Below are 10,678 nucleotides of genomic sequence, written 5' to 3' on the forward strand. Positions count from 1 at the left end.
GGCAATGGGGTTAAGTGGCTTGCCCAAGGCCACACAGCTAGGTATTCCACCTAGATGCTCCAACAATGTTGTTTTTTTTTTAGGGTTTTTTTTTTTGCAAGGCAGATGGGGTTAAGTGACTTGCCCAAGGCCACACAGCTAGGTAATTATTAAGTGTCTGAGACCGGATTTGAACCCAGGTACTCCTGACTCCAGGGCTGGTGCTTTATCCACTGTGCCACCTAGCCACCCCCCAACAATGTTGTTTTAAGAAAAAAATTGAGAAGATAGATCTATTACAAATACCCAAATTAACTATAAAGGACATAAGGAGAAATACATTATCTCTATCCAGAAAAAGAACTTATAAATAGAAGTATGCATAGAATAATTTTACACATATATACATATTTCTTTCTCATAGTAGCCAACTCTAAGATGGGAAGAGAGGGAGGAGGAAAAAAAAGAAAATATAAATTTCCATCATAAATTTGTTGTATATTTAAAAAGAATAGCAAGTTGGAAATAGTAGATTTGCAGTTTCATGTATAATCATCTTTTTATTGTACTATATTATTGAAATGCTTATTTTATTCCATAAATTAAAAATTAAATTAAATGTTGGAACTTTGTACAATGCCTGGTAATCAGAAGCACTTGATAAATGTTTCTTGACTGATTTGCAAGTAGTAAGAGCATAATAAGCCCTTGTTGATTGAGTGATTAATCTGTAACTTTCCTAAGGAACACGGGTCAAGGAAGATGAACCATTATTTCATCCTGCATGAATGACAGTTCATCTATAGGACTGGCACATCCTGAATGCATTCAAACTTACCCTCCAAAGAACAAGAGGATGGCCAAACTTCCAGTTTCTCTTTGAGTCAGGAGGGCTTAATAATCCCCTGCCAGCCTGGAATGATATGACAGAAGACAGCTCTGAGTCAGCAGCATTTACTAGTCTCCCAAGGTAAAGACTCCATTCTTGCTCTTTTCAAATTCCACCTGGGGGATGTTGAAAGAGGGTTCTGGTTCCCTAGAGAGTTAGGCCTGGGAACAAGGTAAAGTTTTCTTAGGAAATGAACTGTTCCTGCAGGAAGTATGTGAGGGACTTTTGTTAAGTGGATATGAAAAGTTGTGCCCATGAAGGACTAAAAGAGAATGGGCTAAACTGTTAGCGAGGCTTTGTACACATTTAATCAAAGCTAATGGAGGGCACAAGGCAGATGGAGTCAGTCAACACTCACTATGTGCTTAACTATGTGTGTTAAGAATTTGGGTTCAGAGAAATGGTATTTGAAAACTAGCTCTGGCTTATTAGCTATGAGCAAGTCATAGCTCTTGTGTCTCTGTGTCTCTGTGTCTCAGTTTGTAAAAGAAGAGATTTGTACTAGGTGATCTTTGAGGTGATTCTTGCTTTAAATCTTCAAACCTATAAATCTTGGCTCCATAACTTATTCCCTCTAGGACCTTGGACAGGTCACTGCTTCTCTGGCCTTCTGAAAATTGAAGGGACAAAACGAGAAAATTACTGAAATATCTTCCAAGTCTACATTTGTGATCCTATGATTCATTTCTCAAAATGAAATCTGAGTCATTCTGGGTACTGGGAGGTAAATAAAAGACAAGAGTCATTCTTGGTGATAACAGACACTTTGTTTTTCTCCCTACAATATAGAAGTTCAGAAACTGTTTTGTGTCAGGGAGTAGTCTGGTGAAGCCTGTGAACCCCTTCTCAGAGTAATATTTTTAAATGCATAGAATTACACAGGAAATCATTTATGTTAGAATTAAGAAATATATTTTTTCCTGTTCTCCAAGGTGACATCCACCCTGAAATGAGGTAAATTGATGCAGAGTCTGGACGTCCACTTGTCCTCCGTGTTGTAGAAATAATTCAGGTTTGATTTGGCTCAGATGACCACTGAGGACTTTTTAATTCAAGTCCATAGACAAGGGTAACAACCCCTGTGAGTTTAAAGCAATGCCATTGTGATGCTGGCACAGAGAACACTGAACATTTCTTCAGAGAGCCACAGTTCTAGGTGGCAAGTTATTTTTTTCTATTTAAAACTCATCAGAGTTCCCTTCTTCCTTTAGTAAAAGGCCCTCAAATTTCAACAATTTCCTTGAAATCTTCCTCCAAATCTAGGTCAGGCAGTACTTTAACAATACCCAGGTTTGTCCAGAGAGTAATTGGCTCACACACAAAGTCAATCAGCAGTCATAAAAAAGCCAAGAGATTGGTGGAAAGAGGGAAACAGAATAAAAACTGCCAAGCCCAGGGAGAGCTGTGGGAGAGCTGAGACTTCAACTGAGTTGGAGAATTGTGGGATTGGAGCTGGCTCATAGGAAGAAACAGGTGGAAAATTTTTATCCAATTTTCAGCCAAAGTCTCTTTAACAATTTACCTATCTCCCAGGGTCCTTAGTGCTTGCTATGCCACAGGAAAACATTTTAATGGTTAAGCCATTAAAAATATCATGGTAGGAACTAGACTTCATTCTATCCCAGAAGCCTCATAAAGGACTGAACTGGAACAGGATATGGGAAGACAGAAAGTCTAGTTTTCAAGCTTATTCCTCTGGAATCCCAGGGTGGAACATTCAGGATAGGATCCTGATAGGTTGAATATCTGTGTCTTACCTGGTTATGAATCACCACCTCCTCAAGGGGTCCTTTAACAACTTAAAAGTTTAGCTATTTAAAACCTTGAATTAATTATATTTGGGAGGAATGTTTGGAAGGGCAATTAAGAAGCCAGATTCCCTGCTCTGTTACTGGAGGTGAGCTCAGGTTAACTATTTCTGATTTCTTTCTTCTCTTATTTTGCCTTCCTTCATTTCTTCTTTTTTTCTATTTCCCATATTTTGTTTTTCTCTTCATTTTTTCCCTTTTTCTTCTCTTTCCCTCCTCTTCCTCCTAGGTCCATGTGTTTTGCTGTCAGTTCAGAGGTTTTTTTTAAATCTGGGATTCATGAATATGGTTTTTTTTAATATTTTGATAACTTTATTTTAATGTAATACCTTTGGTAATTCTATGTATTTGATTTTTTGCATTTAAATATTATTCTGAGAAGGTTCATGGATTCCACTAGCCTGCTGAAGGGATGATGGCACAAAAATGGTATATGACTGTTGACATAAATGCAGTTCCTACTCTGGGAGAACACAGAATGTTATTTATGAACAAGGGCTGGAAAATTTCCCCCATGTAACATAATGTCTGTTCAGAATAGCTGAAAAACTTGTATATGCATTCTCTGGGGTTAGTTTGAAACTATTAAGTTAGTTGAAGCCAGAGATGGGCATGAGTAATCATCTGGGTTCCAGGCAAATCCCTGAGAAGGAATCAGCCAAGTGTATGGTGAGGAGAATGAGTCAACCTTAGTCTAGGCCACCCTCTACATCCTGTGATCCTATGGCTGGAGGAGGAGTTTGTGGGGGGATTTGGATTTTCCATCTTTCAACTGGCATCCCTGAGTTAGCAGGATTACTAGTAGTGTTGAGCAACAGAAGTAAAAAAAGCTGGCCATAATGAAGAAAGACAGATTCAAGGCTCTACAAGGATCTTAGTAGAAAGTCTACACCATGTCTAAGGGCATGATCTGGAGGACTTCAACAAGAGGAATTCCAGAGACTGTGAATTAGCTATCCCCTTGGCCACATGTGCTCTTTAAGCTTAAGCCTACTTTCCCCCTCTAGTCTAGGTAGAGGCAGAATAATCAAATACTGGAGTGAGAATCTATGTTGTGGACTTTGGGAAGAGGGAGTATTTTGTACAGGCTGTTCTTACTATATCAGTCTGGGAAATCCTATTTTCCCAAATGCTAATTAAGGCAGTCTGACTAATTGATATAAACTGATAATCATGAGGGGAATCATACCCGTGGGGTATTTGGGACTCTAGCACTTTTATCCCTCCTAAGGACTAACCTTAGACCTGATAGGTGCAATAGCCATGCTTTGGGTACTCAGTTGATCAATTGGAATGATCACTCCATGGAATATACTTCTTAATATCAATTTTTAATAAAAATTTTTCCACTGGTCAGATGGAGTCCAAACTGCCCATTTTGGAATCATATGTGACTTTATTAGAAAGAATGCAAGTTGAGTTTGGATCCTAGTTGTGACATTTCTTAGATGTGTGGTTCTATGATAGTTACTGGACCCCTATAAATTTGGATCTCAGAAAAAATGGAGATAACAATATCTGTACTACTTTTATCAGTGTTCATAAAATCACAGGACAATAGATTTGGAAATGTCAGCAATCTTGGAAGTCATCATATCCAGGCGGCGGGCACTAGGGCCAGCTTATGCTGGTCTTTTTTATTTTTTAAGGTTTTTTGCAAGGCAATGGCGTTAAGTGGCCTGCCCAAGGCCACACGGCTAGGTCATTATTAAGTGTCTGAGGCTGGATTTGAACTCAGGTATTCCTGACTCCCGGGCCGGTGCTCTATCCATTGTGCCACCTAGCCACCCTTATGCTGGTCTTTAAGAGTCAATTGTAAAATGTATGGTAGGTACGCCTTATAAACTGGAAAGCTTTCCATTCTAGCAGCTCTTTGTCTTGTCTCTCATCATTTGTCTTGTCTATAGTGACATCCGTGCCAGATAAGTGATACAGATCAGGGTTTGACATTGTTTTGTTAATTGTCTAAACTTGAAAAAGTGATGGAAAAATATCAGTAATACAGATTAAATCCAGGCTCAGACACTTAATAATGACCTAGCCGTGTGGCCTTGGGCAAGCCACTTAACCCCATTGCCTTGCAAAAACCTAAAATAAAAAAACAAACAAAAATAATACAGATTAAAAGTTTAAAAAGTTTTCCATTCACCTATTTTTTGGTGAGCCAGCTGGTAAACATTTAGCAGCAGATCACTGTATGTGATTCTTTAATACCTCAACTAAGCACCTTCTAAATTTAGAACACTTATTGGGATTTAGTGGATATATATGGTGGACAGCAATTGGGTAAATTTCACTGGAAGAAGGAACAGCAGTGATTTTGTCTTTTTAGCATACTATAGACTACTTGAAAAAGAGGAGAAAATAGTTAAGGAATTTGAGAAACAGATTATAAAACAGTCATCAAGACACGATATCGAGGCATCTTCCAGATTTCTCCCTCTGCCAAAAGTAACTAATAACTTCTTGACTCAGTTGCTAATATTTTCATATTTCAAAATGTAAGGAAACAGAAAGGGGACATTGTAATATGGTTCTTTTTTTTTTTTTTAGGTTTTTTTGTAAGGCAAATGGGGTTAAGTGGCTTGCCCAAGGCCACATGGCTAGGTCATTATTAAGTGTCTGAGACCGGATTTGAACCCAGGTACTCCTGACTCCAGGGCCGGTGCTTTATCCACTACGCCACCTAGCCACCCCCTGCAGTATGGTTCTTACTTAAAATAGCAGGAAGGAACTGGAGTCTAAAGAAGTCATTCCTGTGCTAAAAAGGAATTTGTATTAGATGACTTTAAGGGTTTTTTTTTTTTCAGTTTCAGAGCTCTGTGATTTTGTACTAATCATGAGCATAATTTATGTGTTCCATTACTTTCTCCATTACTCTCTAAGTGCTCAGGAAGTAGTTTCTTTCCATAGACCACAGAGGAGGCCTTTAATATCCAGAATTAGACTTTGAAAGTCCTATTTTGAAAACTGAGTTCTGGTAACTATCCTGCACCACTAATAATTCCGTTGGAAAGGCAGTTTGTATAGTTGGACGACTATTGGACTTGGAATCATGAAGACTGCTTTGGACTTCTATCTCTGAGTAAATAGATGTATCACCCTGGAGAAGTCACGTGAAATGTGGCTTGATTTCCTCAGCTGTTAAATAGGAATGAAAGTCCAAATGGCATCTAATTTAAAGGTTGAAATGAGCATCAAAACAAATCATCTGTGTAATTAATCATGAAAATGTAAAGGGTTATATATTAGTGTCAGTCAGCACCACCATCACCACCATCATCATCACAATCACCACCATCACCATTATCATCATCATCATCATCTTCTTCATCATAACATTGTCATCATTATCATCATCGTTGACATCATCATTTCAAAGTCATTGTTGGCAAAATCTTGATCCTAGACTAAAAACTATTAAAATGACTGGTCATTCAGGATAGACCTGTTCAGTCCTTCAAAACTGCATCCAAGACAAGAGCACAGCACACCATAGTTCTAAAAGAAGGCTATTGGAAATTTGGTGGGGAAAATTAAAAGAGACACTGTGGTAAAATGGAAAGATTATTAGTTTTGAAATCAGGAGATTTGAATTCATATCTCACCTTTGATAGTTAATACCTGTGTGACAATGGTCATTTTCTCATTATAAACTGAGGCAGTTGGAATAGACAGTCTCTGAAGTTGTTTCCAATTCTAAAACTATGCTTCTATAATCCTATTGCCACCTTTGTGGTTCATTCTCCAAGAAAGATTTCAAAATAACTCAATGGTTTTGGAACCTGGACTATGATTTCTATTTTTCTCTAGGTATTCTGGCATACCTGGTTCAATCTTTGTTTTATTCTCTCAGCTGAGACCTTTATCCAGAAAGACTTTCTAATAATGATGATGATGATCGCAAAATGGAATGGGCTACCCAGGAGGTTAATCCCTTCCATAATCATTGAAAGTCTTTAAGAAGAGGCTTGATAGGGATGGCTAGGTGGCGCAGTGGATAAAGCACCGGCCCTGGAGTCAGGAGTACTTGGGTTCAAATGCGGTCTCAGACACTTAATAATTCCCTAGCTGTGTGGCCTTGGGCAAGCCACTTCCATTTGCCTTGCAAAAACCTTTAAAAAAAAAAAAGAAGAGGCTTGATGGGGGCTGCTAAATGGTGCAGTAGATGGGGTAGCTAGGTAGCACAGTGAATAGAGCACTGACCCTGGAGTCAGGAGACCTGAGTTCAAATTTGACTCAGACACTTAATAATTACCTAGCTGTGTGACCTTGGGCAAGTCATTTAATCCCATTGCCTTAAATAAATAAAAATAATTTGAAAATAAGAAGAGATTGATGACTATTTCCAGTGTGTTATACCAGATATTCTCTTTCAGGTATGATTTGTACTAAATGATCACAGAGGTTACTTTCAATTCTAAAATTTTGTGCTTCTTTGAGTCTTTGAATACGACCTTTTCCCCAAGGTGAATTTTTCTCTTTGGCCTTGGTGATTGCTCTTCATCACTGACATACTTTCATACTATCCCTTCAAGGATTGGTCACTGATACAGGATTTAAGAAGATGCAGAATGACAAAATTTGGATTTTATTTCAGAAAGATGGGGGGGGGGGTCTATCCAGATAAGCTATCAAGAAATTATATATTAGGTATCAGATATTAAGAATATAGTAACAAAAACAAAACAATCCCTGTCCTTAGGGAGCTGACAGTTTATTAGAAGAAACAACAAATATACAAATAAATAAATACAAGTATAAACTGATTTGGGAGATCAATTAGCATGATGTACACCAAATAAGAAATTTCCAGTTGGGCATTCAGAAGGAACAAATGGATATAACACTTTACTAGAACTTAGAATAAAAGCCCAGTGATTCTGCTGTGGAGATAAGGTTTGAGGGCATTCCAATTATTTGTTTCAATCTACCCCCAAACATAGAGATGAGAGAGCATATAGCATATGTGAGGAACAGCAGGAAGTCTGGAATGTAGAGTATATAAAGTAGGGAACTTAGCAATAACCTTGTAAAATTAACTTGGAGATAGATTATGAAGACCTTTAAATGCTTAGCAATAGGGAATCATTAAAAGTTTTTCTTTGTAAAAATATGCTATGGTTCTAAATGTAGTTTAGGAATATGACTTTGGCAGTTCAATAAAGGATGAATTGGCGAGAGAAAATAGAGAATGGAGATGAATTAAGAAGCTTTTGCAGTAGCTCAGGATAGTGATGATGAGGACTTGACTGAATAATGTTTGTCCTTCATTTTCAAAGAAAACCATAACACCAGGTAGGCTATGCCATGACATACACATGAGTTGTATTTGAGGGAGGGGAAGCTATGAAAAGTCACCAACCTTACTTTCTCTTCCAGTCAGCTGAACTCAGTGACCAGATATGAATCAGGACGACTAGAGATATCTCTAGAGGCAATTTGAGGCAATCAGAGTTAAGTGATTTGCCCAAGGTCTCATGGTTAGTAAATGTCTAAGGCTGGATTTGAACTCAGGTCCTCTTGACTTTAGGGCCAGTGCTCTAGCTACTGACTCAGCTACCTATGGGATTTGAACCATGCATGTGGTAAGTTTGGTGAATAGAGAGAAGGAAGCATATTAGAGAGATAGTGTATAGGTAGAAGCAATTAGATAAATCTATAGATTATATGCAATGAATGCAAGTGAGGAATCCATAAAGAGATCATGAGGTTAGGTGACAGGAAGGATGGCAGCATTCTCAAAAGCTGTGGGGAAGATGGAGGAGTTTTTAAGGATACATATTGAGTTTGTGGTGCTTATGGGAAATTCAATTTGCAATCTGATTGTTTTTAAATTGTTTCAGTCATCTTCAACTCTTTGTGAACCCATATGGGGTATTCTTGGCAAGAGTACTGGAGTGCTTTGCCATTTCCTTTTCCAGATCATTTAACACATGAAGCAGAGAGGCAAACATGGTTAAGTGACTTGCCAGGTCATACAACTAGTGACTGAGGCCAGATTTGAAGTCATGAAGATGAGTCTTCCTCATTCCAATGCATTATCCATGATGTCCAAGATCCAGTTAGCAATATGAGACTGGAGATCAGAAGAGTCACTATATAAATTTGGGTGTAATTAGCAGAGAGTTGATAATTGAACCTATGGGAGCTGATGAAATCACCAAATAAGAGAGTAGAGAGCAAAAAGAGAAGAGGATTCAGGGATAAGCTTTTCAGGATGCTCACATTTAGTATGAATACTATAGATGAGGAAAGAGTGAAATAGAGAGAGGAACAGATGATGAACTTGGGTTTTGGTAGCAGGACTTAAGGTCACCTTACTCAAAACAGAATGAACAAAGTGAGGCTTCAGTGAAGGTTCAAGGGTCTATCATGTAAAAAAAAATAGCTGCCTTCTGAAATACCATCACAGCCTAAGGTTTTTTGGATGAATAATCATGATTGATACCTTATTATAGTTATAAATGCTTTTTGGGTGCACTAGCTCTGGGACTGGAATAACAATCTCCTTGTTTGTAATTATGCACCTTTTCATTATCTGCACACTCATTTGTCTTTCTCTCTCTCTCTCTTAATTGCTTCACAAACACATAGATTCAATTAACATGGCTGGAAGACTGAACCTGAGTATTGCTGGAATTGTTCCTTTAGAGTCAGTGCTTGCAAGAACTTGCCTGGGGGAGTCATTTCAATATTATTAAAGACCACATTTGATGCGCTCTAATGGATTATGTCGTATGTGTGGGTATACATACACACATAGATATATAAAATATCTGGAAAAATAGCAGATTAACATGCATATTTATATATGTAAACTTCCATTCTTCTTTTTCCCATTGTATTTAATTTGTGTCCCATTAAATTCCCCTGGTGATCATTTTATTAAAATGGGTGTATATGTTTGAGTATGTATGTATTTTAATACACACACATACATTTGTACATGTGTAGATACTAGGTGTCCCAAAAATATCAATTATTTTTAATGTTTATTAGACTAAAATCACACTTACCTTTAGGATGTTGTATATTTCAGACTGAAACCCTGATTTTTTTGTAATAAAAGATGCCTGATATGGAAATTTCCTCTAATTATGTAGAAATATCCTCTACCTATTCATTATTATTAAATGAATAGTATTAGAGAGGTACCTGGGGACAACAAGATGTTCAATGATTTGGTCATGAATATGTAGCTAGTCTATGGAAGGGGCAGAGCTTGGACCTGAAATATAGACTTTATGGGCAGACCTGTATCTTTTCACACACACACACACACACACACACACACACACACACACAGCCCACATCCATCACATAGATCTGAAGTTGCTGAGCCCAGGTCCAAATCCATCTGTACCAACTGCCAATTACTATCTGTATTACCTTGGCAAGTTATTTAACCTCTCTGAGACTCAGCAGAATGATATGGTGGAAGTAGATGGACACTGACATCTCTTTCAGGTTTAAATGATTGAGGAAACACCATTTCTTTGGTGCAGTTATTCTTTAGATGCTAGATGCCTGAAAGGGTATAAGGAAGAGGATGAGCTATCCTTGGTACTATCTGCTGGGCATCTGGGAAGATTATAAAAACAAAAGGTAGACTTTGACAAGGTCATCATTTGTATTTAATCTTGTACTTCTTTCTCCTCCATCAGGGGCTTGGAAGTATAACAAAGACAGGAACAATGTATCTATAAATCCAGAATTGTCCATTTCTTATCTTTAGCCATAGTACACACCACCTTCCAACTCCATATCCTGTCACCTAACTTTGACTCTTGTTTCCCCTCTTAGCTTCATTAAGAAAAGTTTCAAGGATATTGTCTATCTCACTTCAGTTCTCTAGAATGCGATTCTCTTGAAGCAAGAATTATTTAGTATGATCTTTGTTTCTGCAACTCCAAGCATAATATCTGGAACATAGCAGAAGATTAATAAGTACCTATTGATACTAATTCTATTCTTCTATCACTAAAAGAAACCTTTCAAA

General features: G+C 37.7%; 2 long non-coding RNA genes across 2 annotated transcripts in view; both read left to right on the plus strand.

Moving 5' to 3' along the window:
• The first annotated feature begins 728 nt into the window (after window positions 1-728).
• Window positions 729-10,678, plus strand: part of LOC141495029 (uncharacterized) — a 110,274-nt gene continuing 100,324 nt past the window's right edge. Inside the window, exon 1 of the long non-coding RNA XR_012470639.1 lies at window positions 729-949. This is a non-coding gene — a long non-coding RNA (uncharacterized LOC141495029). The remainder of the gene's footprint in view (window positions 950-10,678) is intronic.
• Window positions 6,130-9,403, plus strand: LOC141495028 (uncharacterized). Its single transcript, XR_012470638.1, has 2 exons — window positions 6,130-6,229; window positions 9,274-9,403. It is a non-coding gene; the product is annotated as an uncharacterized LOC141495028 (long non-coding RNA).

The sequence above is a fragment of the Macrotis lagotis genome, chromosome 8 (assembly GCF_037893015.1).
Source record: "Macrotis lagotis isolate mMagLag1 chromosome 8, bilby.v1.9.chrom.fasta, whole genome shotgun sequence".
Taxonomy (NCBI): domain Eukaryota; kingdom Metazoa; phylum Chordata; class Mammalia; order Peramelemorphia; family Peramelidae; genus Macrotis; species Macrotis lagotis.